At 46.6% G+C, this 27,820-nt stretch overlaps 1 protein-coding gene and 1 non-coding gene across 15 annotated transcripts in view; one reads left to right on the top strand and one right to left on the bottom strand.

The window, feature by feature from the left end:
* Znf532 (zinc finger protein 532) overlaps positions 1-27,498 on the bottom strand; it is a 99,854-nt gene extending 72,356 nt beyond the window's left edge. The window contains exons 1-4 of one of the 14 annotated variants that reach the window (XM_048363790.1): positions 26,485-26,656; positions 24,643-24,724; positions 24,442-24,509; positions 22,283-22,664 (exon numbers count right to left, since the gene is read on the bottom strand). The gene's annotated coding sequence lies outside the window, so the exon portion shown is untranslated. Of the gene's footprint in view, positions 1-22,282; positions 22,665-23,889; positions 23,949-24,441; positions 25,520-25,920; positions 26,174-26,484; positions 26,657-27,435 lie in introns of those variants that run through there. The other 13 variants (XM_048363787.1, XM_048363783.1, XM_048363785.1 and 10 more) reach the window with 13 other exon arrangements.
* Positions 6,643-6,757, top strand: LOC125364336. The gene has a single exon (XR_007213492.1). It is a non-coding gene; the product is annotated as a small nucleolar RNA SNORD22 (small nucleolar RNA).
* Positions 27,499-27,820: the final 322 nt, after the last annotated feature.

Below are 27,820 nucleotides of genomic sequence, written 5' to 3'. Positions count from 1 at the left end.
TGGGCCTGGAAGGTCCAGCCACAGTCCACTTCCGGCCTGGGTGGAGCAGGGCCAAGCCAGAGCTTGATTTTAAACCTTTTAAATATTTAGGCATATGGTATAGACCTTTTTAAATATTTAAATGTACCTTTTAAATATTTAATTATACATTTAAAATATTTAGCCCTGTGGTCTCCATTTGTACTTTTATCCAAGGTTTTACAAACACCAAGGGCAGGCCTGGGAGCCAGTGCTATCATTGCTATCATCATCAGCAGCAGCATCCCTACTTTATTTTGTAAGGAGAGAAATTATCTTTGCTCGAGGAGCAGTTAGGTAGCGGGAGGGGGAGGATGAGATCGAATCTAGACTTTCTGTCTCCACAATCAGGCTTCTAACTGTCTCTGTGACCACAGACACCTAAAATGAAGGAGTTCAAATGCAGTGATAGAAGTATATTATGTAGAAATAAGAAAGAAGTCAGTAATGGAAAGTTCTATGTGATTTTCCTTGGAGGAAAAAAAAAAAAAAAACCTCATTGGAAAGTTTTGAAAAATTAACGACCCTAACTTCACATCTCTTCTTTCAACTTCAAAACTCACAGTATGGGAGGGATTTATGGCTTTTCCTAACATGAGCACCAGTCTGACACAGTAGAACATATTCTACTCACTGTATGTAACCCTAAGAGCAATCCAGCATTTAGTGTGATTCTGAACTTGTTTGCAGTGAAATACAGTAAATTCTACTTGTAGAAAATGTTAACTAAAAATCAATTTCAAACTGCAAAATTAGATTTCATGAATATGTAGAAGGTGTACTTTTTAGATGTATTTTTCTTTTTTCCAACACCATCCTCAGTCTCAATGCTTTTAAGCCCGTCTAGTGAGTGTGTTGTTCTTTAAAATAAAAGAGACTGAGTTCAAAGGTCATGGATCAAAGTGGTAGACCACTAGTCTTGAGTGAAAAAGCTCAGGGACGGCGCCCAGACCCTGACTTCAAGTCCTGTGACTCATGCATGCGTACGTGCGTGCACACACTCACAAATAAATTGCATTATGTGTGTGTATATACATATATAGAGAGAGGGGGGAAGGGGAAATAAGGAAGAAAAGCTTTTAGTATCTGAGTTCTTTTAGACTATATTCCTAAAAACTGCATAGTTTATAAAATTATTAGATTTAATAATCATTCAGATACATGGGAACTCTTGATTCAAAATTACCAAATTTGGACTGGGAACATGGCCTAGTGGCAAGAGTGCCTGCCTCGTACACATGAAGCCCTGGGTTCGATTCCCCAGCACCACATAGATAGAAAATGGCCAGAAGTGGCGCTGTGGCTCAAGTGGCAGAGTGCTAGCCTTGAGCAAGAAGAAGCCAGGGACAGTGCTCAGGCCCTGAGTCCAAGCCCCAGGACTGGCAAAAAACAACAACAAACAAACCATAAAAATTACCAAATCTAAGAGCAGACATAATGAAATGTTAGTAACAATCTCCCTTATATTACCAATACCAAAGAGAAATCCCAATCCAGAGAACTCTCTGTGTATCTGTTGAGGCCTTGGGGAAAAGCACAAAGAAAAAAGAAACAGACTATATATCCTAAAATTCTACTCCAGAACAAAGCCTGCAGTCTTTGAAGAGCACAGGCCAAGGTCCTTCCTGTCTCCATCTGGCCAGGCTATCCGCTTTAAAGACAACTGTTACGTGGGGCTGGGGTCTCCTCTCTTACTCTGTTCCGTGCGTCAGCCTCTGCTGTCTTCCTTCTGCCCAGTCCTACAGCCAACCAATACCATATACCTGATTCAGCCCAATCTACCTAAAATCCATTTATTTCATGGGTCTTTTCAATATTTATGTAAACCAGATGTTATTTTATTTATTAAATATCTCTAAAGAAGAACGAGGCAGTTGATAGTGAGATAAGTAGTATGAAAGGCAAATAAAAAGGCAGGCAGTGAGTGTCGGCTCATGCCTATAATGTTAACTACTTAGGAAGCTGAGAGCTGAGGATTATGTTTCTAAGCCAACCCAGGCAGGAAGCCCGTAAGACTGTTATCTCCAGTTAGCTACAAAAGGATAGACAGAAATTGGAGCTGTAACTCAAGTGGTAGAGCACCATCCTTGAGGAAAAGACTGAGAGACAGTGCCCAGCTTGAGTTCAAGCCCCAGCACACAAGGGGGGGGGAGGGAGGTAGGGAGGGAGGGAGGGAGGGAGGGAGGGAGGGAGGGAGGGAGGGAGGGAGGGAGGGAAGGTAGGTCACTCTTCATGCACATTCCATGCTACTAGAAGACACTGCAAGACAAGGGATGGCGAAGAGGGACAAAACAGGCTGGCACACAGATGTGAGAAAAGCTGTCTTTTCTACTTTCTTACAAAGCAGGTGGCTTAAGGGTTCCGGGTTTGGCCTTGTGGCCTGGCACTCACTGATTATTCTGCTAGGACATTATCAACAAGGAAAGAAAGGGAAAGGGGAACTGCTTTGGGATAAGGAGGGCTTTTTGAAACTTAAGCTTTTGTCTTCACTTGTTCCAAGATGAAATTAAGACACACCTCAGATTGTTCACGAAATAGCAAAGCGTGCGGGTATGTTTTAGAGATTATTTGTGTACTGTTCATCTTAGTTCAAAGTCTTTGTAATGGTCACTTTATGTCGATGTATCTTACTCTCTTCAAACTAGCCAGTCACAAGCAGACTATATGAACCTGTGCCTCGCCAGTTGGAGCAGAGGGGCGGAGCCTCTGAATCAGGAAAAAAGAGGGAGAAGCCCACCTGGCTCTGCGTGCTTGCCTGCCAGGCTTTTAGCTGATGGGGCGCACCTTTCTGCAGAAATAAACTTTGACGTCATGACGCCCGCATACACACTCCCTGAGCCACTGAGAATGGAGGAGAGCACACAGGGAAAGAGAGCCAACTCCCCCACAAGCCATCAGCATGGCTGCCTCCCAGAATTCATTCCATGTTCAGATAGTAGAAGAAGAGTCAGCGGTCAAATAGCCAGGCGAAGTTTAAACTGGTTCTTTACCACAACACGTCTCCATTGTTATACACTGTCTCTTGTGTGATCTTTAATGTATTAATGGAATTTTTTTTTCTTCAACTTGGCAAGCAAGTTCTAGAGAATAAACTGCTCACCAAGGATCTAATCTCCACATTCTTTTACCCCTAAGAGCATCACAGGGCCTTGCCTGTGCTTTGGGAAATACTATCTTCAAGAAATGGGTCTGCTGGTTTGCTGCCAAATGCAATGCTCAGCCAGTCAGGCCAATGACCTGGCTACTGCTCAGTCCAGGGCCGCTGGTGCCTTCTGTGATTGGCTCCCTGATGGACAATCCAAGCTGAGCTGCAATTTACAGGGAAAAGACCAGCAGGAACCTCTCTCTGCACATGACCCCCATACCCTAGCAATGTGGGGGAAGGAAGAAGTGTTTGGCAGTTTCCTTTGTCCTTTCCCGTAGGATGATAACTTGATAACATTTCTGAGCTTCACATACTTAAAAGACCACAAACTGTAAAGTCAAGGTTAGTGACTCCCATCTGTAATCCTAGTTTCTCAGAAGATTGAGATTTAAAAGATTGAAGTTTGAAGCCAGTCTGAGCAGAAAAGTCCATGAGCCTCTATCTCCACAACAACCAGTAAAAAGCTGGGCTGGCCAGACACTGGTGCTTCATACTTGTAATCCTAGCTACTCAGGAAGTTGAGATCTGAGGATCGAGGTTCGAATCCAGCCTGAGCAAATAAAGTCTATGATACACACGCTCCGATTAACCAGCAAAAACAAAAAACAAGGTGTGGCTCAAGTGGTAGAGCACCAGCCTTGATTGAAAAAAGCCAAGTGAAAGTGTGAGGCTCTGAATCTAAGCCCCAGTCAGTATCAGCAAGGCAAGCCAACGGTATGACTCAAGTGGTATACAGCACTAGACATAACCAAGCCAAGCTGTGCAAGCACTGAGTTCAAGTCCTAGTACTGAGAGGGGAAAAAAGAAAAAGACTACAAACTTTTTAGTAGCCCTAAATTTTTTTTATTTTATTTTGCCAGTCCTGGGGCTTGAACTCAGGGCCTGAGCACTGGTTTCTTTTTACTCGAGGCTAGCACTCTACCACTTAAGCCACAGCACCACTTCCAGCTTTTTCTGTTTATGTGGTGCCAAGGAATTGAACCCAGGGCTTCATGCATGCTAGGCAAGCCACATTCCCAGCCCTGCCCCTAAAATTTTAACTTACACTAATCTCTAAGATACTCCAAGGTAAGGAACAATACAAACCTAGAAGAAACTGTCAAAACATCTAGGTGAGGGGGAAAAAAAAAAAACTGGCAAGTAAGATCTATTAAAATGCAAGGAACTCTGGAGTGTCCAGGAGAGCTTTGTGCATAATACAAAGTGGGTGAAGAGGAAATCAAAGCTGCTGGAAAGGCAAATGATGATCACTTCCTTAGGGAAAAATGGAAAAGTGAAGATGCACACACCCTTCCCGTTAATCCCAGGATGAGCCACAGGGCAGAGGACTAGATTAGTAAGAGTATTATCTATTATTTAAGCCCTTCCTAGACAGACAGAAGTCTTCCAGTTTTCAATGGCTAGAAAAAAAATCACACATGTGCATGCATCTATGTGCAAGTGTGAAAGAACAGTGGATAAATGAAGACCACAAGGACAGCCATCAACTGCACAGGTTCTAGGACAGAAATGGCTGGCAAAGCATCTCTTCCTCCACAAAGTGGTGGGCATCTGGAAAATGGTTCTTCCACGTCACTACCAACCACATTAAACTCAGGACAGGAAAAAGCCACAGTAAACCCAATGACTGTTTTCTTGGCTTTCCTGAAAAATCAGGAAATGGAAGAATCACTCAAGCAATCTACACACAACCAATCACCATTCTCTCAACTTATGTAAGAAGCATAAAACCCCTTATAGCTACTCAAAATATCAAGTTAAAACTGGGTGACAAACAGGAGTGCATGCCTGTAATCCTAGCTACTCAGGAGACTGAGATCTGAGGATCACAGTTCAAAGGCAGCGGGGGAAGGAAAGTTCGTGAGACTCCTATCTCCAATTAATTCCCAGAAAACTGGAAGTGGTGCTGTGGCACAAAGTGGTAGAGCGCTAGCCTTGATCAAAAAAGCTCAAGGAAAGTACCTAGGTCCTGAGTTCAAGCCCCACAACCAAGAAGGAAGGGAGGGAGGGAGGGAGGGAGGGAGGGAGGGAGGGAGGGAGGAAGGAAGGAAGGAAGGAAGGAAGGAAGGAAGGAAGGAAGGAAGGAAGGATGGAAGGAAGGAAGGAAGGAAGGAAATAGTACAGATTTGCTATCTGGACTAACCTCAAACCACAATCCTCAGATCTCAGGCTCCTGAGATGAGCTACCAGTGCCTGGCTCTGTCATCTGTTCTAATGCACCTTTCTTTAATTCCTGGGTTGTATTACAAGAGTAACACATGTTCTTTTCCAAAACTCTCAGGCCCCCAAGTCCAGCAGCAGAAGGCAAAAGCCTTGGAGAATCCAACTAGCCAGAGAGAAACTGGTAACATTTGGGAAAGAGATCGCTAAACACATTCGTGAGCATAAATACACTCACACCACTTGAACACCCTAAGCATACATGACACATACATGACATGCACATCTGTGTGCCCATCACACCACAGACATGTCCCACGCTAACTCAGTGCGCTCAGTTGTTCAAAAGTACTCTTTCAGCTAACACTGAAATCCCCTCTGTATAGCTAATATATGCTTAAAAATAAAATAAGAACACCCTTTTAAATTTAGATTCTGGTATTTCCAAACTGTTTGTAAGGCAAAGTAAGGATCCCAAGAGAGATTCTTCATGAATTCTGACAAAAATAAGAACACTTCAAAAAATAACCTTTAACACATACAGTATTGAGTTTCACTCATTTGCTTTAAAATCACGAAGATGTATTTTTAACTAATTCACATGGTAAAATGACAGGGCTAGAGAACAGGAGGGAAGCAATATTTAAATTATTTATTCAGGTTCTTAAATCACAACCTCTATGGCTGCAGACGGAGCTCAAGGGAAAAGGACTTGTCAGGTACGTGCAAGGCCCTGGTTTTGATGGTCAGCAGCATGACAGATCATAACGCTGATGTCTACCATGACCCCAGGAACAACTTCTCTCACTCTATTCATCAAGACCCCATCCACTATGGACTTCACAGTGTACTAGGCTTGCCTTTGTGTTACTACAGCCTGATATATTCCCATTTTTACCCACATTTTCCTAGGATCTTAGCCTAAAGGAAACCTTCCAAAAGACAAGGGACGAACCCTTTCCCCCAACTTAGGAAAGAGGGCACATTGGCCAAAGGCGGTGGGTGCTTCGCAGCATGCTAGAGGAGAAGGAAAATGGCAAGTTCAAGGACAAGGAAGGGTGTTTGGAAGGGAACGAGCCAGGCCAGCTCTCCCTGGGGTGTGGTTGAGGTTGGTGAAGCACTTGCTTATTAGCATGCACAAATCACCCCAGCCTGGCAAGGAAGAGAGAGAGAAAAAAATACTGAAAGATAGAGACAACTATACAAGGCATTTCTAGTCGATTTCATTATCAATAAATTCCCTTTTTAAGCTGGGCATGTGGCACGCACCTGTGATCTCAGCACACAAGTGGCTGTAGGTAGGCAGATCATCGCCCTATTTCCAATGAAGGACAATTCACAAGGCTGTACCTCCTTTGTCTTAGCTCCAAAGTCTGTAAAGATGAACTCACTAAAGCTAGCTGGGGTAAAAGAGGAAAGAAGAGTTGGAGGGGTCATCAGAACTTCTGCACATGGCAGAGGGAAGAACCATGACTTACTGAAATGAAGAAAGAACAAAACGCAGATAAGTGCAGTCCAAGTCTTGGAAGACGTTCAAAGGGGAATTTTCAGATCCTTCCTAGCCAATCTCGTGGGAAGTAGTTAGTATGCTATCGTGATTATCTTCCTAATACAGCTGCTTTTTATTATAAAATGAAATAAAGCAAACCAATGCATCTAGATGGATCTCACCCTTTGGTCATTCTTCCCTATCCCTCCCAACCCAATCCCCTCCCAATTTTCCTAGTTTCATATTCATATGCATTGATTGCATTCTTCTGCACCTTCCTGTTTTCCTGTATTAATGAACTACCTAGTTTTATCCTGACTCTGCTTGTATAAAACCCTCCCTGGAAGCTGTGTTTTATTATCCAAATAAGTTTTTTTAATCCTAAATGTTATCATTTATATCAGACTGCAATCCTAGGAAATTCTCTCTAGGTCCGTATCAAGTTCTTTTCTCTGGGCTTGAGAACTAGCACAGCAGAGAGGGATTTCTGAAAGCAGAGCAGCAGCCCAACAGAAGACTGTGGGCTGTACTCCTTTCAGTGCACACCAAGCTCAAGAAAACCAATTTGCATATTATTCCGACCACCCTGGCCTGCCCCAGCGGGGTGCTGGGCAAAGAGGGGCTTCAAAGCCTGTGCTTCAGGAAGCCCCCCACCGCAGCCCCCAGGACTGCTAGCCTCCAACACCCACAGAACCACCCTTGGGAAGGACCCCCTAACCACAAGCAGCAATCCTGGCCAAGCCTGTGTGACACCAGCACGGTGGTTCCTGTTGGGGTCTGTGGCCTCTTGTGGGAGCCCAGGTGGAAGGCAAAGGCCCTGTACTGCCAGCACAGTTCCATTCCTCCTCCCCCTCGGGGCACCCCACCTGCCCCAAGCACATGAGTGGCAGGTGCCCGGATCTGCAGCAAACCACATCCAAATTAAGCAACTCTGCTCAACCCACATGACCCATGCTTTCTTTTTCTTGCTCAAGAGTCAAAAATAGAATTGTGCTGACTTGCCATGAGACGAGGGTTCTAAACAGCAGTCCATCTACTTACTGAATATACAGAGCTACCAAAAATACCTGCCCAGTGTTTTTCTGTAGAATAGAGGACGTTAAACTCAAAAGGAAGATTGCCCTCGGCACTTCAAAAGGATAAATCTGCAAGGCAAACTCAAAACACAGAATTCAGATTCTGATCAATACAATGTCACTGCATGGGGGGAGAGGCCTGGAGGCTGCCCTTGGCCCCCAGGAATTAAGTCCCCTGACCCAGCTGGTTATCTGGCTGTGTGTGCCTCCCGCCACCTGGGGGGGGGGGGGGGGTGTGCCTTCATTTCACTTCCACAAGCCTTTGCAAACCAGGTTACCCACCTCGTTTAGACATGAGCTGACCTCAGCCACAGGGATCTAGCATAGGATCAATTTTTAAAAGTACACAGGGCTTATCCAGGTACCCACTGAGTTGATGCTCTCTTATTGAAAGACCACCCTCAACCCACGAGATTGCTGTGGGCTAGTTTCTCTCCAACAGCTTCCCACAACTGATCATTTTTATTTTTTGGAGGTACTAGGATTTGAGCTCAAGCTCCTTCTCCTTGCTTGCTTGGCTAGGGGGTTTATTACTTGACTCATGCCTCCAGCACTGCTTTTTGCTGCTTATTTCAGAGATAAAGTTGCATGAATGGTCTGCCTAGGCTGGCCTCAAACCATGATCCTTCATATCTCAGTCTCCTGAGTAGCTAGAATTCTAAACATGAGCCAGCAGCACCAACCCAAATTCCTAAAATCTAGACAGGAAAAAGAACTGCATTTTCCTTAATCACTCCCAAAGAAAAATGCACAAGGATATGTCATTGATCTTAGGGAATAGGAACAAGGTTTTAAACCAAAATAGTAACATCTTCTCAATGCAAGAACATATATACCAAAAAAACAAAACAAAACAAAAACATTTGGGGAACAGTTATTTGTAAAACATAGGTAAAACACTAGAAATTATATAAATGCTTACCAATAAGGAAATGATTATGGTACACAAGTGACTCTATATCAGTTACTCAGTTTCTTTTAAAATTTGGGTAAAATATATAACATAAAACATATCATCCTAACCACCAGGTTTGGTTTGGTTTTGGTGGTGCTGGAGATGGAATCCTAGGCCTCATACATGCCAGGCAAGTGCTGAGCCACTGAGCTACACTTCCAGCTCCATTTTAACCACTCCTCAGAAGTGCTAGAGACATCTACAATGTCTTTGGTACAATCCATTTTATGAAGTACTATGCTGTCACTAAAAGGCAGAGCCACTGTAAACTACTGACCTGGAGCAATCAAGACAAAACTACCAAATGAAAAAAATCAGGTCAGAAAGCAAAAGATATGCCTACATTTTTATGGTCTTATATGTATAGATACATAAAATACAGATAAGGTAAGATTCACAGAAAGGTTTATAAAGCACACACAACACATTCTGACCTTTTATTTAGAAAAGGGCAGGCAGATGGGAACTGTCACTGTACATTGAGCTTTTACTCTATTTAAAGAAAAATTTCTTTACATAAAAAATTAACTCTTATTTGGCCCCCTTATATGGGTTGAGGACATACCTCAGTAAACGTTAATCTAACATGCATGAGGCACTGTCCTCAGCACCACCGAAAAAAAAAAAAAAAGTTCATCTGGATGGATGCACAGATTCATGGACAGACAGATGGACAGATGGATGGATGGATGGATGGATAGATGGATGGATGGATGGACTGATGGATAGATTTGCATTTTTCAAACTCCTATCTACACAAAAAAGGAAGCAGACTAAAGTTTCAATTCAGTACAAACAGGGAAAGTCAAAATCATCAGACAGGACAATTGTGTCAAGATACAGTTGTATAAGCTCCATTGCCCACTAGATATATGACATTCTTCTAACTAGAAGACCCCTGTGCTGTACTAATGAATTTAGAGTGTACTAATGAATTGATAGAAAGACTGAGTGGGTCTGAGCAAAGTCTGTCTCCATTAACAACTTCAGAAAACGCATTGCAGACTGCTTAAAGTGGGCTAAATTTCTTCAATGTTAGATATAAACTGCCTTTCTCTATTTTTTTAAAAATTTAATTTTATTGTCAAGGTGATGTACAAATGGGTTATAGTTACATACATAAGGCAGTGAGTGCATTTCCCGTCAGACTTGTTACCGCCTCCCTCATTTTTCTCCCACTTTCCCTCCCCCTTTTCCGTTAATAAATCACATTTGATAAATTCCAAAATGTCCTAAGTAAGATATCACCTTCCCATGTAAATATTAGTAGCAAAAGAGTAAAATGCTTAAAAGTAAATGTGTCTACTCTGTAAAAGTATGCTTTTAGGGTTTTATAATAACCCATGCTTTTCACTTTTAGCACCATCTCTACAATTTTAGTTTGAAGCAAATTATAGATTTCCTAAATTAGACGTGGTGTTTTTGCACACAAAAAGAACTTTAAAATAATTTCCCTTTGTCACCTGAATAAGCCTTTAAAATGTCTGCACTGAAGTCCTAAATCCTGCGCAGAAGCCTGTTCCTAGAATGTGGCCACCAGTAGCAACATTTCCGGCTCCTCTATTGCTTTTCTTTTTTAATTTTTTAATATTTTAATCATTAGTCACTGACATCTTTATTTTAAAAGTTTGCATCATGAACTATGTCTAAAATGCATTATTTTTTTCTTTCTTTTGGTACTGGTTGGTTCTGGGTTTGAACTCAGGACTTGGGTGCTTGCCCCTGAGCTTTTTGTTTTGTTCAAGATTAATGCTCTATCACTAGAGCCACAGCTCTACTTTCAATTCATTGATAGTTCAGTGAAGATAAGAAACTTAGAGAGGGGCTGGGAATATGGCCTAGTGGCAAGAGCGCTCGCCTCTTATACATGAAGCCCTGGGTTCGATTCCTCAGCACCACATATATAGAAAAGGCCAGAAGTGGTGCTGTGGCTCAAGTGGCAGATTGCTAGCCTTGAGCAAAAAGAAGCCAGGAACAGTGCTCAGGCCCTGAGTCCAAGCCCCCAAAAAAAAAAAGAATCTTACAGAGTTTTATGACTGAGCTGGCTTCTCACAGAGATCCTCAGATCTCAGCCTCTTGAGGAGCTAGGATTAGAGGCATGAGCTACCAGCACTGAGCGCTAATTTAGAATTCTAAATCATGTTGCACTACTGGCTTCTCAGGGGCATCTACACACACCAATATGGAGGCAAGCCATGGCTCCTTTGCTCCATTCTAGCTCTCCTCTCCCGCCAAGCTGGGGAGAGTGTAGACAAATAGGTCCCTGCAAGTTATCTCTATAGTTCTGAGTCTCCAAAACCATACTACTTCTCACTAGACAGCAAATCCAATCAGTTCTTGGCCTTTCAACTAATATCAAATATAGCTGCCAAATTCACACACACACACCATTTTTTAATTATGGAAAGATTGTACTTGCATCTGTAAGATAAGACTGAGAGTACCCCACAGTTATCATTCCCAGTCTACCACTGCTGATATTTAAAATAAAATCATCTACCAGCCCTCATCCTAGAGTACACAGAAAACCGATTTTAAAAAGAAAAAACAAAAAAGCCTGAGAATATGGCCAAGTGATAGAGTGCTTGCTAGTATGCATAAAGCCCTAGGTTCGATTCCTCAGTACCAAATAAACAGAAAAGGCCAGAAGTGGTGCTGTGGCTCAAGTGGTAGAGTGCTAGCCTTGAGCACAGAGAGGCTCAGGGACAGTGCCCAGGCCTTGAGTTCAAGAAAAAGTCAAGAGAGAGAGAATTACATCATTTCATTAATCATAGTTACATGAAAAGGTGTGAAGTCTCCAAGAATTCCTTCCAAGTAGTCTCTCTGTCATCTTCCAGAAGCTTCAAAGACACTGGTAGCTCACGCCTATAATCATAGCTACTCAAGAGGCTGCTACCTGAGGATCAAAGTTCAAAGCCAGCCTAATCAGGACAGTTGGTGACTCTTATCTCCAATTAATCACCAAAACATGAAAGAAAGCCACAAGTGGAGTTGTGGCTTACATGGTAGAACACTAGTCTTGAGCAAAACAAAACAAGACAAAAAGGGGCATCACCCATGCCCTGAGTTCAAGCCCCAGGACCGGCACAAAAATAAAAGACAAGCAAAAGCACTCAACACTGTTACTCAAGTATCCATCTTTGGGTACTACAACTTTCCATCAAAAAAAAAAAAAAAAAAAGGGAAGACTGGCTTCTACAGACTAGGAATTTGGGAGTGCTGCACTAAACACCCATGACAAACCCAGACGTGTAGTTATACAAATGATTACTTTTCTCACAGTCCTCTGAACTTTCCAGTGATGGAGTGAACCTTGCTCCGAGTACCCAGGTCTCCCAGAGGCTGGCACTCTCACACGGGACCATATTTGCTTATACGGAGGCAAGTGTCAAGTAATCACTCTGAGGGATGGTTTTAAGGAACCTGGTTCATTCTGGAGTTGGATGAAAGAAAGATACTGCCTGCCCATTTATTTCCCTGGCAACTCAAACTCCATGCTTTCCTCTGCAGGCCAACTCTGCATCAACCTCGAATGACACACAAGAAAACAAACAAGCATCCATGCTCCAAATAGGAAAGCTAGGAATAAAAGGTTTTCTTCAGAGTCTGAATTTCAATGCCATCAAAATTATTTTAAAAGCCAGAAGTGGAAGTATGGATCAAGGGGTAGAGCACTAGCCTTGAGCAAAAGAAAAGCTCAGGGGCAGTGCCCAAGCCCTAAATTCAAGTCCCAAGACTGGCAAAACAACAAGAAGAACAAAATCTCATCTGGCTATCTGTGAGTACTGCCAAAAGCAGGCTTTCTGTGTGTTAGACAGGCCACATGAACACAAGCAGGAGTAGGTAGTTATGGTGAAGGATAGGAAAATGGCTACCTTTCCATAGTTTGGGCTTTCAGGAGCCATAACCATTATCAGTGTCCTGAACCAAGCAAGGAACACACTGGGTTTTGACCACAGGAGAACTGGTTGAGCTCAAAGCAGTGGCTGGGAACCTCAAACACATTTGAGCTTCTACCACGTAGCTACAGAAATGACACTTCTAAACTACCACGTAGCTACAGAAATGACACTTCTAAACCACAGCACACTGTAGTGGGCAGAAGTGTGGGATTCAGAATAAGATAAATTGAGTCCCAGCTTTTCTCTTTACAAGCTAGGAAACGCATCAGGGAACCAGTGGTTCACATCTGTAATCCTACAGCTACTTGGGAGGCTGAGATCTGGAGGATAGCAGTTTGAAGCCAGCCCCCACCCCCTGCCTCACACACACACAACCTATGAGACTCTGTCTCCAAAATGACCAACCAAAAGCCAGGCTGGCAGCATAACTCAGTGATAGACTATCTGCAAAAAAAAAACAACGGTAAAAAATCCAGCAGGATGCAGTAGTATGTATGTTTAGAATGCCAGCACTCAGGAGACGAAGTCAGGACGAAATATGAGTTCGAGATTAACCTGCGGTACATAGAAAGTTCAAACCCAGCCTGAGATCCACAGTGCGATCCTTGGCTCAAGAAACAAAGATAGGGGCTGGGAATATGGTCTAGTGGCAAGAGTACTCGCCTTGTATACATGAAGCCCTGGGTTCAATTCCTCAGTACCACATATATAGAAAACGGCCAGAAGTGGCGCTGTGGCTCAAGTGGCAAAGTGCTAGCCTTGAGCAAAAAGAAGCCAGGGACAGTGCTCAGGCTCTGGGTTCAAGGCCTAGGACTGGCAAAAAAAAAAAAAAAAAAACCCCAAAAAACACAAAGATAGAGCGAAGCTCAAGCCTGAAATCCTAGCTACTCAGGAGGAGGTTGAAATCTGAGGATCCAGTTCAAAGCCAACCCAGGCAAGAATGTCCTTGAGACTCTTATCTCCAATTAACCACCAGAAAACTGGAAGTAAGAGTTGTGGCTCACAAGTGGTAGAGCACTAGCCTTGAACAAAAGAGCCCAGGGACAGTGCCCAGCCCCTCAGTTCAAACCCCATGACTGACACAAAGGGAAAGAAAGTAAGCTCAGGGTCAGGATGGTAACACAGAGCACAGAGGGAGTCTGGAGGAAACTAAGGCACACACTGATGGGCCCACACAGGCAGTAGGAAGACAGAAGGTCCAATAACACGCAGCGCATAGTGAAGTGCATGGCAAAGTGGCCTGTAAACACAGGCAGCTCAGCAAGGTCTTCTAAGAAACAAAACAGATGCAGACAAGATTCTTCCTCTCCTCAATGACCTGAAACCCAAGCTCTGTGCAACCAGACATGACAGCTAAATTCGAAACCCAACCAGAGTCAACAATATGCCACGGCTCAAGATTAGAGAACAAATGCTGCTTTAATTCTGAGTCATCTAAATCAAAACCATTAAAGCCTAGTCATTCTTACATCATACGCTATGTGTTTCAACTTTCCCAAAATTAACACTCGCCAGAAAACCAGACCAGCATTTTGCCAGATACCATACATACCCAGGAGGAGCCACCCCCCCATCACACGCACGTGCACGCACACACAGGCATCAGATGCAGGCACACACGTGCATCACAGAGGCCTCAGGTGTACACTCAGATTCCACGAGAGATGCGCAACATGAGCTGTGAACAATTCCTCCAGTCACTTGGCCAAGTTTCCTTCCGTCAGTGTCTCTGCCCAATGCATTGTTCACACAGGCGGCATGAGCAATGCATCCATAGAGAAAATACTGAAGACGAAATGCTGGTTGTGTGATCCTAAATCATTATTATTTTTTTTTTTTTTAGAGAACAGATTGAGGCTGGGAATGTGGCTTAGTGGTAGAGTGCTTGCCTAGCATGCATGAAGCCCTGGGTTCGATTCCTCAGTACCATACAAACAGAAAAGGCTAGACGTGGCACTGTGGCTCAAGTGGTAGAGTGTTAGCCTTGAACAAAAGAAGCTCAGAGACAATGACCAGGCCCAGAGTTCCCACCACAGGACTAGCAAAAAAAAAAAAATAAATAGTGGGCTGGGGATATGGCCTAGTGGCAAGAGTGCTTACCTCGTATACATGAGGCCCTGGGTTCAATTCCCCAGCACCACATATATAGAAAATGGCCAGAAGTGGCACTGTGGCTCAAGTGGCAGAGTGCTAGCCTTGAGCAAAAGGAAGCCAGGGACAGTGCTCAGGCCCTGAGTTCAAGCCCTAGGACTGGCAAAAAAAAAAAAAAATAGTAACAAGCTGAGAGCTGGTTGCTCACACTCATAATCCGAACTACTCAAGAGGATGAGATCTGAGGATCGGGGTTCAAAGCCAACCCACACAGAAAAGTCTTTGTGAGACTCTTATCTCCACTAAACTATTCAAAATAGCCAGAAGTGGTGCTATGGTTCAAGTGGTAGGGCATTAGCCTTGCACACAAAGAGGCTCAGGGAAAGCACCCAGGCCCTGAGTTCAAGTCCCAGGATGGGCAAAAAATACACACACACACACACACACACACGTGTGCACACACACATACTATACATATATAGTAACAATAATTGTATTTAACCAAAATCTTCAGCTCAGTATACAATCAATACAATATGTTTATACTGTATATATCACATAATAATATTAAACAATTGTATTTAACCAACATCTCCAGCTCAATATACAACCAATACAAGAGAATGATACTATTTCATATCTAGTTTATTAAGTCTTCAAAACCGAGTGTACGTCTTCCTATAAAATGAGTGAAATGTCAAGAGCTCAGTGGCCATGTGTGCCAGTGGCTACTGGACACCCCAGTTCCCCAAATAAAGTAACTTTTCATGGGTCTCTCCAGCCCGTTTCCACGCACCTTTCAGTGAGCCCCCGTCTAAGTGCGCAGCCATTGTGACATCAACATAGGAAACCAAGGAAACACAACTGCTAACCTGGCCTATTTTCACAGCCAATTTTTGTTCTGTTTTAAACTTTTGGTCAAGATAAATGACACCAATATACAATCTTGACCATGGTCGATCATTCACTGGACTGCCTTTTAAAAATTTTGTTTCTCCCTGAGGTTCACTTGAGCCATGACCTTAGCCCCAATTGGACTGTTTGCATAAGCAGGAGAGTTGAGGTACAAGATTATAATTAGAAAATTTGAGCAAGATGTCCAACTACAAATGAAACTACAATCAAGTAGGAACATGTATACTACCCTTTTACCTACATTGCAGACACACTTTTTTTTTTTTTTTTTTTCCTGGTCCTGGGGTTTAGGCACTGTCCCGGAGCTTTTATGCTCAAGGCTAACAGTCTACAGCATTCTACCACTTGAGCCACAACTCCACTTCTGGCTTTTTGGTTGGTTAAGTGGAGACACAAGTTTCAAGGACTTTCCTGCCTGGGCTGGCTTTGAACTGCAATTCTCAGATCTCAGCCTCCTGAATAGCTAGGATTTCAGATGTGACTCACTAGCACCCAGCCTTAGACACGGGCAGGAGACACACTGTGTTTTCATGATTAAAAAACATCTACTTGCAAATAACCTAAGGTTGGAGAGGAGATCTAAGACTACCACCCCACAGCACAGAAAATGTCCTTTTCCCTAAACAAGGAGACCAGAAAACACAGAGTAACAGCTACAATTGTATGAAGGACTTACTGTATTCACCCTGCAAAACACTCACCACCACCCTCGAGAAAAGGCTGATTTGGAATATAAGTAAATTTGCTCAAAGTCCCACGGCTAGAGCTACAGCCACAATAGGAACAGGCAGAGCACACGTTTGTATCACTAGGGGGTCAGCACACAGAACCGTGTCATGAAGACTGACACAGCACTGCACATCTTCATGGCCTTACCACCAGTCAGCCATGTGCTGAACAAACCTCTTCTCCCTTCCTGCCAGAAAAATCAGTCCAACTATTAAAAGCCAGCTTATGAGAAGCTTAATTTGATTAATTGGTGCATTCAGGAGTATAAACATGAGTGAGGTTATATACCATCAAAACACACGGAATCCATTTTGGAAGGGAGAGACCATGGTGAACAGGGTCTTGAGTAAGGAGTCTGGCTATTTTCTGGATTTTACTACCTGGCCAGATGTTGGCTACCTGATGAGCCTGTGCCCTCAATTTGGGTTCACCCTAAAAATTAAAGTGTTAACGTCAAAGATCTGAATTATTTCCAGCTATGTGAGGTTTTAAAGCAGAAGGTCTTGAGCTTTTCTTTTTTGGTCAGTTGTAGGGCTTGAACTCAGGATCTGGGCACTGTCTCTGAGCTTTTTCACTCAAAGCTAAAGCTCTGAAGATCTGAAGACTGCGGTTCAAAACCAGACTGGGCAGGATGAGCAGGAAAATCCGTGACTCTTATCTCCAATTAACTACCCCAAAAAAGCAAGTGGAGCTGCGGCTCAAAGTGATAGGGTGCTAGTCTTCATCAAAAAGGCTCAGAGACAGGCTCACTGATGGTGGGTGGATCACTGTTCAAAGCCAGCCTGTGCAGGAAAGTTGCTGAGACCCTTATCTTCAATTGACTACCAGAAAACCAGAAATGGAGCTGTGGCTCCAAGTGTTAGAGCCCTAGCCTTGAACAACAAGAACAAATTTCAACAATTTAATTCTTGGGGCTGGGAAGATGGCCTAGTGGTAAAGTGCTCGCCTCGTATACATGAAGCCCTGCGTTCGATTCCTCAGCGCCACGTATATAGAAAAAAGCTGGAAGTGATGCTATGGCTCAAGAGGTAGAGTGCTAGCCTTGAGCAAAAGGAAGCCAGGGACAGTGCTCAGGTCCTGACTCCACACCCCAGGCCTGGCAACAAAAACAAAACAAATAAACAATCTAATTCTTAGTACTCAGATGGGGGGGGAGGTGAGTGTTCAAAAGAAAATTATAAAAGCAATACTCATTGTTAACTCTAAGAATCAGCCTCTGAAACAAGTTTGTATCCCAAAAAGAAAAGGCTGAACTGAGAACTGTAAGACCTCGATTGTCTTTAGGTCTCCATAGGTCGATGCTCAGAAGCCCTAATTATGTGAAGTTGTAATGATGGAAAAGAAAACAATAGGAAAATGGCATTTGGGGGCCTACGACCATGGAATAGCGGCTCCCCAGTAGGAAATACATGGGACAGTTTAAAAAAAAAAAAAAAGCCCTTGTAGATTGTCTAAAATTACTTATTTCCGCCTCCAGATGTAGATTAAATATAATTTGCTTCCATTCCCTGAGGTCTAAAACAGCCAGAATTTAGAACCTCTAGCCTGAAGGAGATGATTCAAATAATTCCCTAAACAGTGTTTATTACTGGATTTTTCTCAGCATGACTTTCAGTGTATCTTGCTGCTTTTCTCCTCTCTTTCAAAGAGCACATGAGACAAAAGCATATTCTTTCTTGCTTTTATGTCATGCCCTTATCCCAGTGCCTGGGAAAACTGTTAAAATCTTGACAGGCCAGTAGCTCACACCAGTAACCCTAGACACTCAGGAAACTGAAGACTACAAGACTGAGGTTCAAAGCCAGCCCAAAGCAAGACTCTGAGGTCAAGCCTTGCTATTGGGGGGGGATACATTTTTTTCACGTGCTGCTGCTAGAGCTACTTCTGTGACAGACAGCGGATTCTCCTGCGTAGCGTACGGTCTGGGAGATCTGACTAAACATGAAGATCGTGGCCTTTGGTGGACCTCACACCTCACCATCCCACGGCCCAGGGGGCAGGCGTCACCACACCTGAGTACTCTCAGTATCTGTTGCTCAGCACCTGCTAACTCCCAAGGCTCCTTCTCTTAGCCACCTGGCTCCAAAGCCTCCTGGAACCCCTTTCCCTAGGGCTGAACCCACCAGAGAGTGACCTGGCCCACACTTCCAATCCTCCTCCAACAACACCATTTGTGATCTGGGAGATGTTAACCAGGGGCCCTACCTCAGTTTCCCCACTGGCACCATGGGGGGGGGGGTACCCATAGGCTGCACATCTCATCGCATTGATATTGTATGATCTCATTAGCAAAGGAGCAGTCCCACACTGCATGCCCGTAGGTGTTAGCTCTGGACACCATGTTCAACCTCTCTGGAAATGCTGCTGCCCTCCAACTTTCCGTTGTCCTTTGTGTTGTGGTGCTGCGGATGGCCCAAGGCCAGAGCTTCCCATATACTAGGCAAGCACTCTATCGCCAACACCTTCATCCTCCCACAACTTCCGGTGCATGCATTTTAAGTTCGTTCCTTCCGAATAAGTTTTCACAGTGCAAACTATTTCCTTCTGGGACCCCCCAAACTCAATCCTTTCTTCTTCTTTCTCTCCCCTCGGTTCTATGCTAATGATAGCAGTCTCCTATCGGTGACTTCATTTTCCAGTTCCTCTGGGGTCAACCGCAGTTAGAAAAGTGGAAAGTTCCAGAAATAATTCGCAAGTTTTAAATAACTATAGTGTTATAATTGTTCTGTTCCAGTCCTAGCTATTGTTATTCTCATGCTGTGCCGAATATAAAAATTATCACAGGTAGGCATAAACAGGAAAAAGAGCACAGAACTCAGTACTATGTACTCAGTACTGTGCACACTGAGCTCAGTACTATGTACTATGTACCATCACCATTTCAGATGTGCAAATGGCATTTTTGGAACGTGTCCCTCCTGGAGAAAAGTGAGAGTACTGTCCTTCCCATCTACACCTCCAGCCCAAACAACCCTCCTAAACTTCCGGACAGAGCCACTGAGCCCAAACGTGACGCGTCTCCTCTAGACCACTCCCGAACCGCTCCTGCTTCGCTGTCGGGACAGAAAGGACCAAGTAACCTGGATACCCACTCGAGAGCATCCTATCACACAGCAAGCCAGAGGCTCCCACACGCACCTGGCCCTGCACGGCCCCTGTCGACTGCTCCCACCTCCCAACTGCTGCAAGGGGACACCCTCAACCTCCCTGCCACCATGCCACCCTTCCGGTGCTGCCACAGGACCTCTGGGATGAAAAGCAGGTCCTTCTGCCAATGCTGGCCATAGGAGTCCACACTGCAGTATACTAAGACCACCAGCAGTTTGGCCTGGCGTGACTCCCAGAGGAGTCACCCACCTGGCTCTTCCTGTACTCCCCCCCTGCCAGTGCACCCCTGCAGCCTCTGGCATCAGCCTGGGAGCCCCGCCCTGCACTCTGCCTCACACAGAGCTTTCCAGGTTTGGCTCAGAGGCCACCTCTTCAAGGGCTCCTCTCCGGAACGAACCTTGGCATTTGCATTCCTCTCATAGCTTCTCTGGTCCACTTCCCACTGGATTTTTCTCTCTGGCTTCCTTTTCCTTGTGCAGTCACAGGACCTAACTAACACAAGGCTTGGGGCTCAGAAAACAGTAAGGATAGAGTGGACAGCTGAAAGAATCCCCTGAATTAACCCACCTCACCAGTGCCCTCCGCCATGACCTCTGCCTACTTCTTCTCTCCTATCCCAAAAGCTATTTTATCCGTGTGTGCGTGCGTGTGTGTGTGTGCACGCGCGCCAACCCTGGGGCTTGAACTCAGGGCTTTGGCAGTGTGCTTTTTTGCTCAAGATTAGTACTCTACCACTTGAGCCACAGCTTCACTTGCGGTTTCCTGGTGGTTAACTGTAGATTAAAGTCTCACCAATTTTCTTGCCCCAGTGTGCTTTGAACCATGATCCTCAGATCTCAGCCTCCTCAGTAGCTAGGATTATAGGCGTGAGCCACCAGCCCCCAGCTATTTTATCCTTTTAAATACTAATAATCTGCTTGCAAATTCCCCTGCCCCCATCTTAGTTGCGTTGATATATTAACTTCCTTACAAGGTATTAGAGCGAAATAAGAACTTCAAATAGTAAGTAGAGTGTCACCAATATTTTGGCAGTCAATAAATCAAATTATAACGAAGAAGTTATTTACATACAACCATGATTTATTTCAACAAAGATCTCCGGTATCACTTTCCAAAATTTCAGCTCTATTATTGGGTGCTATTTAACTGAACCTGAAGACAAATGTGCAAACTTAAACTGCCAAATGGTTCTGAAGACATTAAAAATAGCTGGAGGAAATAAAGGATATTTTACAACTCGCAGGTTTTTGTTTCCATTTTGGCTAATTCCGATTAGTTCAGGGCTATAAAGCATGTCATCCCATTAGAGAGCTGTATTATCATGATCATCCCTCAGTGTCGAGAGTGTGCAGGGCCTGCCAAAGCCACACTGGTCCACGTGGCTACCATGAGCTCAAAACTTCTCATTGCCATGTATAGACCACAGGACCTGGCAAGTGCCCTGTTTCCCAGAGAGAAGTGGAAACTTGCACTCAGAGCTTTTATCACACTCAACAAAGAAACGGAAACAACTCTGAAGTCTTTCAACCAGTAAGCAGATAAACTGTGGTACATCCATACAGTGGCATACTACTCAGTGATTTTTTTTTTTAATAAGGCACCAGTGGCTCTCACCTACAATCCTAGCTACTCAGGAGGCTGAGATCTGAGGATCTGGGTATAAAGCTAGCCTAGGATAGAAAGTCCATGAGACTCTTATCTCCAACTAACCACCAGAAAACTGGAAGTGGCACTGTGGCTCAAAGTGGTACAGCACTAGCCTTGAGCAAAAAAAAACACCTCAGAGGCAGTGCCCAGGTCTTGAGTTCAAGCCCCTCAAAAAAACAAAAATAAAAAGAAGAGCTCAGGAACAGCACCCGGGTCCTGAGTTCAAGCCCCAGGCCACTCAGCCAATAAAAACATTCCTAAAGGGAATGGAGAATGTTACTCAAGTGATAAAGTACCAGCCCAGAAGGAAAAGGCTAAGCAAGAGCGTGAGGCCCTAGGTTCAAGTCCCACTACCAGGGGGAGGGGGGTGGGGGAGAGCAGGAGGGAAGAGCATCCTTATTAACAAAGATGTGGCAAGGATGCGGCTTTCTGTTCCATCAGGGCTGCTGACTTACGGATTAGGAACTTTTAGGGAAGTAAGGGAAAGACAGCCCCAAGGGTTCTTCAGGTCATTCCAGGCTCCCCAAGTGCTATCTCCTCATTTCAGGCTCCACATCTGGGCCACCTCTGCACACCAGGTAGAGCTCTTCCTAAGCTATGCAAAAGGCTATTTGAAGGAAGGCCACTGAAGACAACCGGTGCTCCTGGGAAAGCTCAAGGGAAGAGATACAGTGGAATGGAAAATGAGACTCCTAACTCACCCTGTCCCCATGTCTAAGCAAAACGTGGCTGCCTCCCTCTTTTCTTGACCTTCCTTAAAAAAAAAACTAAGTCAAGTGGCCACAAGTAATGACACACACCTAGAATCCCAGCACTTGGGAGATAAGTAGGAGCTTCGTGGGTTCAAGGCCAGCTTGGCTACATAGTAAGACTCTGATTTTAAAGTAAATAACTAAAAGTCTCCAAGGGGAAGAGGGGTGCACTGCTGAACCAGGTGAGGCTGAGAACTGTAAAAGCCTGGACCTAGTGTTCCTCAACATGGAAAATATGACTACACTCCAGGCAAAGGAGGAAAACAAGAAGGCTTCCACACTTGAACCAGTTTACACTTTCCTTCCAGTGTAGCCTGGGCCAAACCCACACATTCCAGCTCGCAGAGGGAAGGCCTGCAGGTCGTCCTCCAAGGAGACAGCCACAGGCCATTCCGAGCAGGCGCCAGGCTCAGACTCGAGTGCAGGCCCCGCCCCGAGTGTGGGTGCCTGGGCTGGCCTGCCCGGGCTCTCTCGGCTGCCCCGGTTCTCCCAGGCAGGAACAAGCCCTTGCATATTCTCCAGGATTCTCAGGTCCTGCTCCCCCGGAGACCAGGGCCTGCTGCATTGTTAGAGCCCAGCGGGAGATCAACACCTGAGGCCAGCTCCAATCCACGGTGAGCTCATGATTGCTGCCCCAGGGACGGGGCTCTGCAGCCTATGCAGCTGGAAAGACTGGCCTGGATGCAAAACAAATGCTATTTTCAGGAGACTTAGTGGGGGTGGGAGGAAGAGAACAAAGCTAAAAACCACCAGGAGAGTAAGCCAGAACATTCCATGACATGAAGTACCTAAAAAAGGGTTTTTGTTGTTGTTGTTGTTTTAACATAGTCTCAAGAAATATTCATTGAAAGGACAAGTTGTCTAAGTTAAATAAAAATCCCCAAGCTCTAGAAAGACAGGAATGAAGGGCTGAATGATAAAACAGCTTATTGTATTAAGCTAATTAAGGTTTATCATATTAGCCATCTGAGTTTTAGTTGGCACCAGAAATGCAGAAACAGCATATCATGCGACATAGGTTCCGATCTGCTTTGCAAGCATATTTCTGCCCCAGTCATCCACAGACCCACTGGCTGTTGAAAATAAGATAGAATTGAAAGCCAATTTTAACCCAATGATTCGCAAAGCATTTTGTTCCATCGTATAAGCTATTTGCTGGTATCTCCATCCAAGATTACATTTCTCTCTATTAAATACTACCCAAAGTCTTCCAAGCTAACCAATGTACTCTTGTCTCCCCTTTTACCAGTTGGATAACTACAGGCAAATGAAAAACATTTCAACAATAACATTTAAAAAAAAAAAACCTGCATACTTAACACCCTTCACTGCAGGTAGACTGCCCAGCAACCAATTCGAAGATCCACGACATTTTGCTGAGCCCAGAGAGGCACAAAATAACCCACTTCGAAGTGAGGGAGAAATGTATTTGCAATCACGTCTCCTCAGAGCACCTCTTGACTATACTTTTAACCAAAATCAGCAGAAAGGCAGAACCAGTTCTGTGGCTGTGCTCAAGTTGGGTCACAGTCTGGAGAGACAGGTTTCCTGTTTGGGGAAGTTGTCTTTCTTTTCACAAGGAACCCCCAAGGCAAATTGTTTCATGTTCCTCTGGAAGCTCCCCAAGCCTTTGTTCTGAATTTACTTAGCTACCCTCCTCTCTGGCTCTCTCCCCTCTCCTCTCCAACCTCTGGTTTGGGAAGGTGCACAAAAATGCCAGCTCAAATCTAACTGCAGTCTCTTTAAAGCATTTAGACATTGTCTAGCACCCATTTACAGTACAGCTTTGACTGGAGAGGCATCTTTACAGGATGAAGCCAGCTCCCCGGTTCCTTCCTCCTGGTCTTCCATTAGCATTCCACATTAAAATGTATGCTACAAATAATCCAATGAAGAACTCACCGTCCACAGCCCCCAAAATCAATAAAGGACATTCCACCACTTGACTCGAGTGAAAAATCCTTTCAGGTTAACAGAGAGCAAGGCTTTAAAAAAAAAAAAGTGATGGATGGAAAAAAAGATGAGTTTACCTCCAGGCTCCTCAAATCCTAAAAAAAAGGTAACTAGGCTGCCTCGATTTGGTGAAGCCCTTCTTCAGGTTTTCTTTCAAACCTGGGGAGAATGGTCCATGTGTACTGCTTCAGTCGTATGCAAAGCAGCACATTCTCACAAGGCCCTGCTGCCTACCATTCTCTATCTAAACAAGCCTCTTTCCAGGCCTGGAGTTTCAAATGCCCGGGCACATGCGATTTAATGAAGGCATTCAGATTTCACCTTGGCAGCAATACCATCAAAAAGTCACTCGAATCCCACTTAAACACAGACAACATTAAGAGTATTTTCTTCTCCACACCAAACCCCATTCACTTCCAGGACACCAATGCACTGTCACTCAGTGTCTGAATGGATCTGCAAATTAATATTTAAATTCATGCTAAAAATAGCATCTCTCACCTTATGAACCTTGACCTTTGGGAAAGACTTTGGGCCAGTGTTCAGTTACTGTCACACGGCTGCATTCTCTGCAAATAGGAAAGGGTTAAAAGCAGCCCCAGTCAACAGGCCTACAAGGAAAAAAAAAAAAAAAGACAGCATGTATGGCTAACAGCATCACTGGATTGCATTTCTGCTCATTTCCTAGAACAATACTGTTACCTTTTGGCCTTCATAATAGTCAGAAGTATCCCCAACACCCTTTAGGAGCTTCTAAAAGGAAAAGCACAAAACAGAACACAGCCTGCAAGAGAAAAAAAAAAAAAAAGGCATGCAAAGTAGCATTCTCCAGCAACAAACAAACTACCATTACGAATCCATCAGTTCATCCTGGTTTTTGTTTTGTTTAAAAAAAAAAAAGCACAGAGAAAGAGAGAGAGAGAGAAAGAGAGACTGCACAAACCAAGTGTCCCCACCCTAGCAAGGCAATTTTTTTTTTCTTTAATAAGGGTCATAAATCTCAGCTCCTTGTCCATCCCTTAAGCAAAAAGAAAAAGGCAGGAAAAGCCCAAGTCATTTCAGACCTTGCAAACCTGCACCTTTTTTTTTTCCCCATCGTCTCTACACAGGATCTTTTTAGGGTTCCATTAGTCACGTACCAGTGCTGTGTAGTGTCTAAGTGTGCATTCACATACTGTGTAGGGATGGCACCTTCCTGCAAGCTCCTCTGCTTTTGGCTGCCATGAAGGGAGGAAGCTGCTATCCCACTGTAGTAGCTCAGTGACTGCATTGTGTTCAGGAGCTGATCTGCCTCAAACCAGTTTCAGCCGGTTCTGGTCACCCTACATAAAAAAGCTATGGCAACCCTCGCTGAGTTGCCAACAAGTCTCTGAAAATCACCAGCCTAAGGGGGTGTGGGGGGGGGGGAGACCTGGCTGGGGGCTGCCTCTCCCTTCTAGGCCTTCCTGAGGAGGGGAAGGTCATCGTGTGTGTCCCCCACCCCCACCCCACCCCACCCCACCAGCGCACAAGCCTTGGAAATGTTCACCTCCTAAGCACTCCAACGGGCCCCTCAGGGCCCATCTCCCCCTCCCTGACCACCCCAAAGCCCACCGCAGCCACTGTTTTCCCCCTCCTTCTCCTTCCCCCACTTACCTCCCACAACCTGGCTCAGATCTTTGTGTACGTGTGTGTCAGTGTGTGTTCTCTGTGTTGGTGGCTGGCAAAGAGCCCCCAAGAAAGCAATCTATGTGTGTCTCCTTCACACAGGATGCGTCGGCTTGTAGGAGCCGGCCTGGCCGCCTAGCAGAGTGGTGCTGGCTTGTTGACCAGGCTCCTCTCTGCCTGTCACCCCCCCACCCCACCCAGCCCCCTCCTCCCTTCCGTCCCTCTCCTCCTCGCTCTCTCCCAGCCCTGTCACCACCACCACCACCACCAGCAGCAGCAAGCAGCAGCACCAGCAGCCCCCCCAAGTCTCCTCCTCCTCCTCCTCACTCCAACCTTCTCTTCTTTCAGGCACCTGGAGGGAGAAGTCCCAATGCCTTCACCTCGGGGTGGCACACCTCGGGGGATGACTGGGGATGGCGGGTGGGGGGAGAGGACACGTGGAGAGGCAGTAGGGAAGAGGGGCCACAGAGGCCTTGGGAGACTCGGCTCGGCCCAGCCAGAGATGGAGGGTGGGGTGGGGTGGGGGGGGGGGAGAGAAGGGCCGGGAGCTCTCACGTGGCCCCTTCTCTCGAGCCGGTGGGGCCTCGCACCGCCTGCCCGGGCCCGGACCCCCTCCCCTCCCCACCGAAGGTGGCGGCGGGGCGCGAAGGCCCAGCGGGCCCGAGGCGAGGGTGGGCCGAGCCACCGCAGCCAGGCCCCGGGGCCTGCGCCTCGCGCTCTCGCCCCGATCGGCTGGGGGTGGCACGAGGGGCCCGGCGCCCGCGCGCGCGGCTTCCCCAGGGGTCGGCCCGCGCCCCGCGCTCGGCCTGGCCGCCCCCACCCACCCCATCCACCCAGCCCATCCACCCCCGGCCGCCCTCCCCAACGCGCTCAGCCCCCCCAGAGGCGCACACCCACCCCGGGGCCCGGGTCGGGCCTGGGCGGCGGTCAAGCCCGGGCGTCTGGGCCGCAGCTCGGATGACCTTTGTTCCGCGCGGCGCCGCCGGCGGCTGCTGCTGTGGCTGCTGCTGTTGCTGTCGTCGGAGCGGCGGCGGCGGCGGCGGCGGCTTCCATGTTACGGGCGTGTCGTCTGCATTCCCGCGGCCGGGTCTGTGTGTGTGCCTGAGCGGCGGAGCGGCCTCGCCGCCGCCGCCGCCACCACCGCCACCACCGCCGCCGCCTCCCCGGGACTCCCGGGCCGCCGCCGCCGCCGCCGCGGCCTCGCCGTGCGCCCGGCCGGCCCCGCGCTCCCCGGGCCCCGCGCGCTCTAGGCCGCGCGGCGGCGGCGGCAACGGCCCGCCACGCCACGCCGGGGCCTAGGACTGGGGTGCGGGCCCGGGCGAGGGCGGTGGCGGCGGCGGCGGCGGCGGCGGCTCGGGCCCGGGGAACCGGGGGGTGGGGGTGGGGGGGACCCGAGGCCCGGGGGCCCGGCGGCCGGCGAGCGAACAAAGGGGAGCGCGGGCGAGGGGGAGGGGGCGGCCGCGAGGGGGGAAGGGAGATTCGGGAGCCCCGCGGCGGGCGGGCGGGCGGGCGGATCGGCGCCCCGCACACCCGGGTGGTGCCGGGTCTCGCCCTGGTGGAGCTGCGGGGCCCGCCGGGGAGGGGAGGAGAGCCGAGGAGCCGGGCGATGCGGGGCTGGGGCCGCACGCTGGTGGGAAGGGGGCCCGAGGGAACGGCTGCGGCTGCTGCTTGGTGGTGGTGGTGGTGGGTGGTGGTGGTGGTGGTGGTGGTGGTGGTGGTGGTGGTGGTGGTGGTGGTGGTGGTGGTGGTGGTGGTGGTGGTGATGGTTTGGTTTGTTGTTGGTTTTTGTTTCAAACGACATTTCTGACTCGCACCCAGTCCTTTCCGTGGCCCCACGCCGCAACTTACTCGAGTGGAAGGCAGGAAGCAAGGCCTCGCCAGAGATGGGGTTTGCTTGCAAAAGAACCCAGGATCTGGAAGCCCAAGTGGTGTGGTGTCCTGTCCTCCTCGTAATGGTGGCAAATAAGCGAGAAGAAGAAGAAGAAGGGAGCACGCTATCTTCCAGATGAATTAAATCGGAAATTCTCCCTGGAGGTGGAAGCCAGGGTTCTCCTCGGGTTAATGTAGTGGTGTGGGGAGCCCTTTTTCCGCCTTAAACTGAGCCACAAAAGAATAGAAGACACCCCTGGGGTGGAGTGAGAAAGCCCTGGTGGAAAAGACACACGTTTTTGCTTGCAGAGAAAAAAAGCCACTGGGGCCAGCCAGAGTGAAACATGGCTTGTTCAGTTCATGG

The sequence above is a fragment of the Perognathus longimembris genome, chromosome 15, assembly GCF_023159225.1.
Source record: "Perognathus longimembris pacificus isolate PPM17 chromosome 15, ASM2315922v1, whole genome shotgun sequence".
In the NCBI taxonomy this organism is placed as follows: domain Eukaryota; kingdom Metazoa; phylum Chordata; class Mammalia; order Rodentia; family Heteromyidae; genus Perognathus; species Perognathus longimembris.
This window is presented reverse-complemented; position numbering and strand designations above follow the sequence as displayed.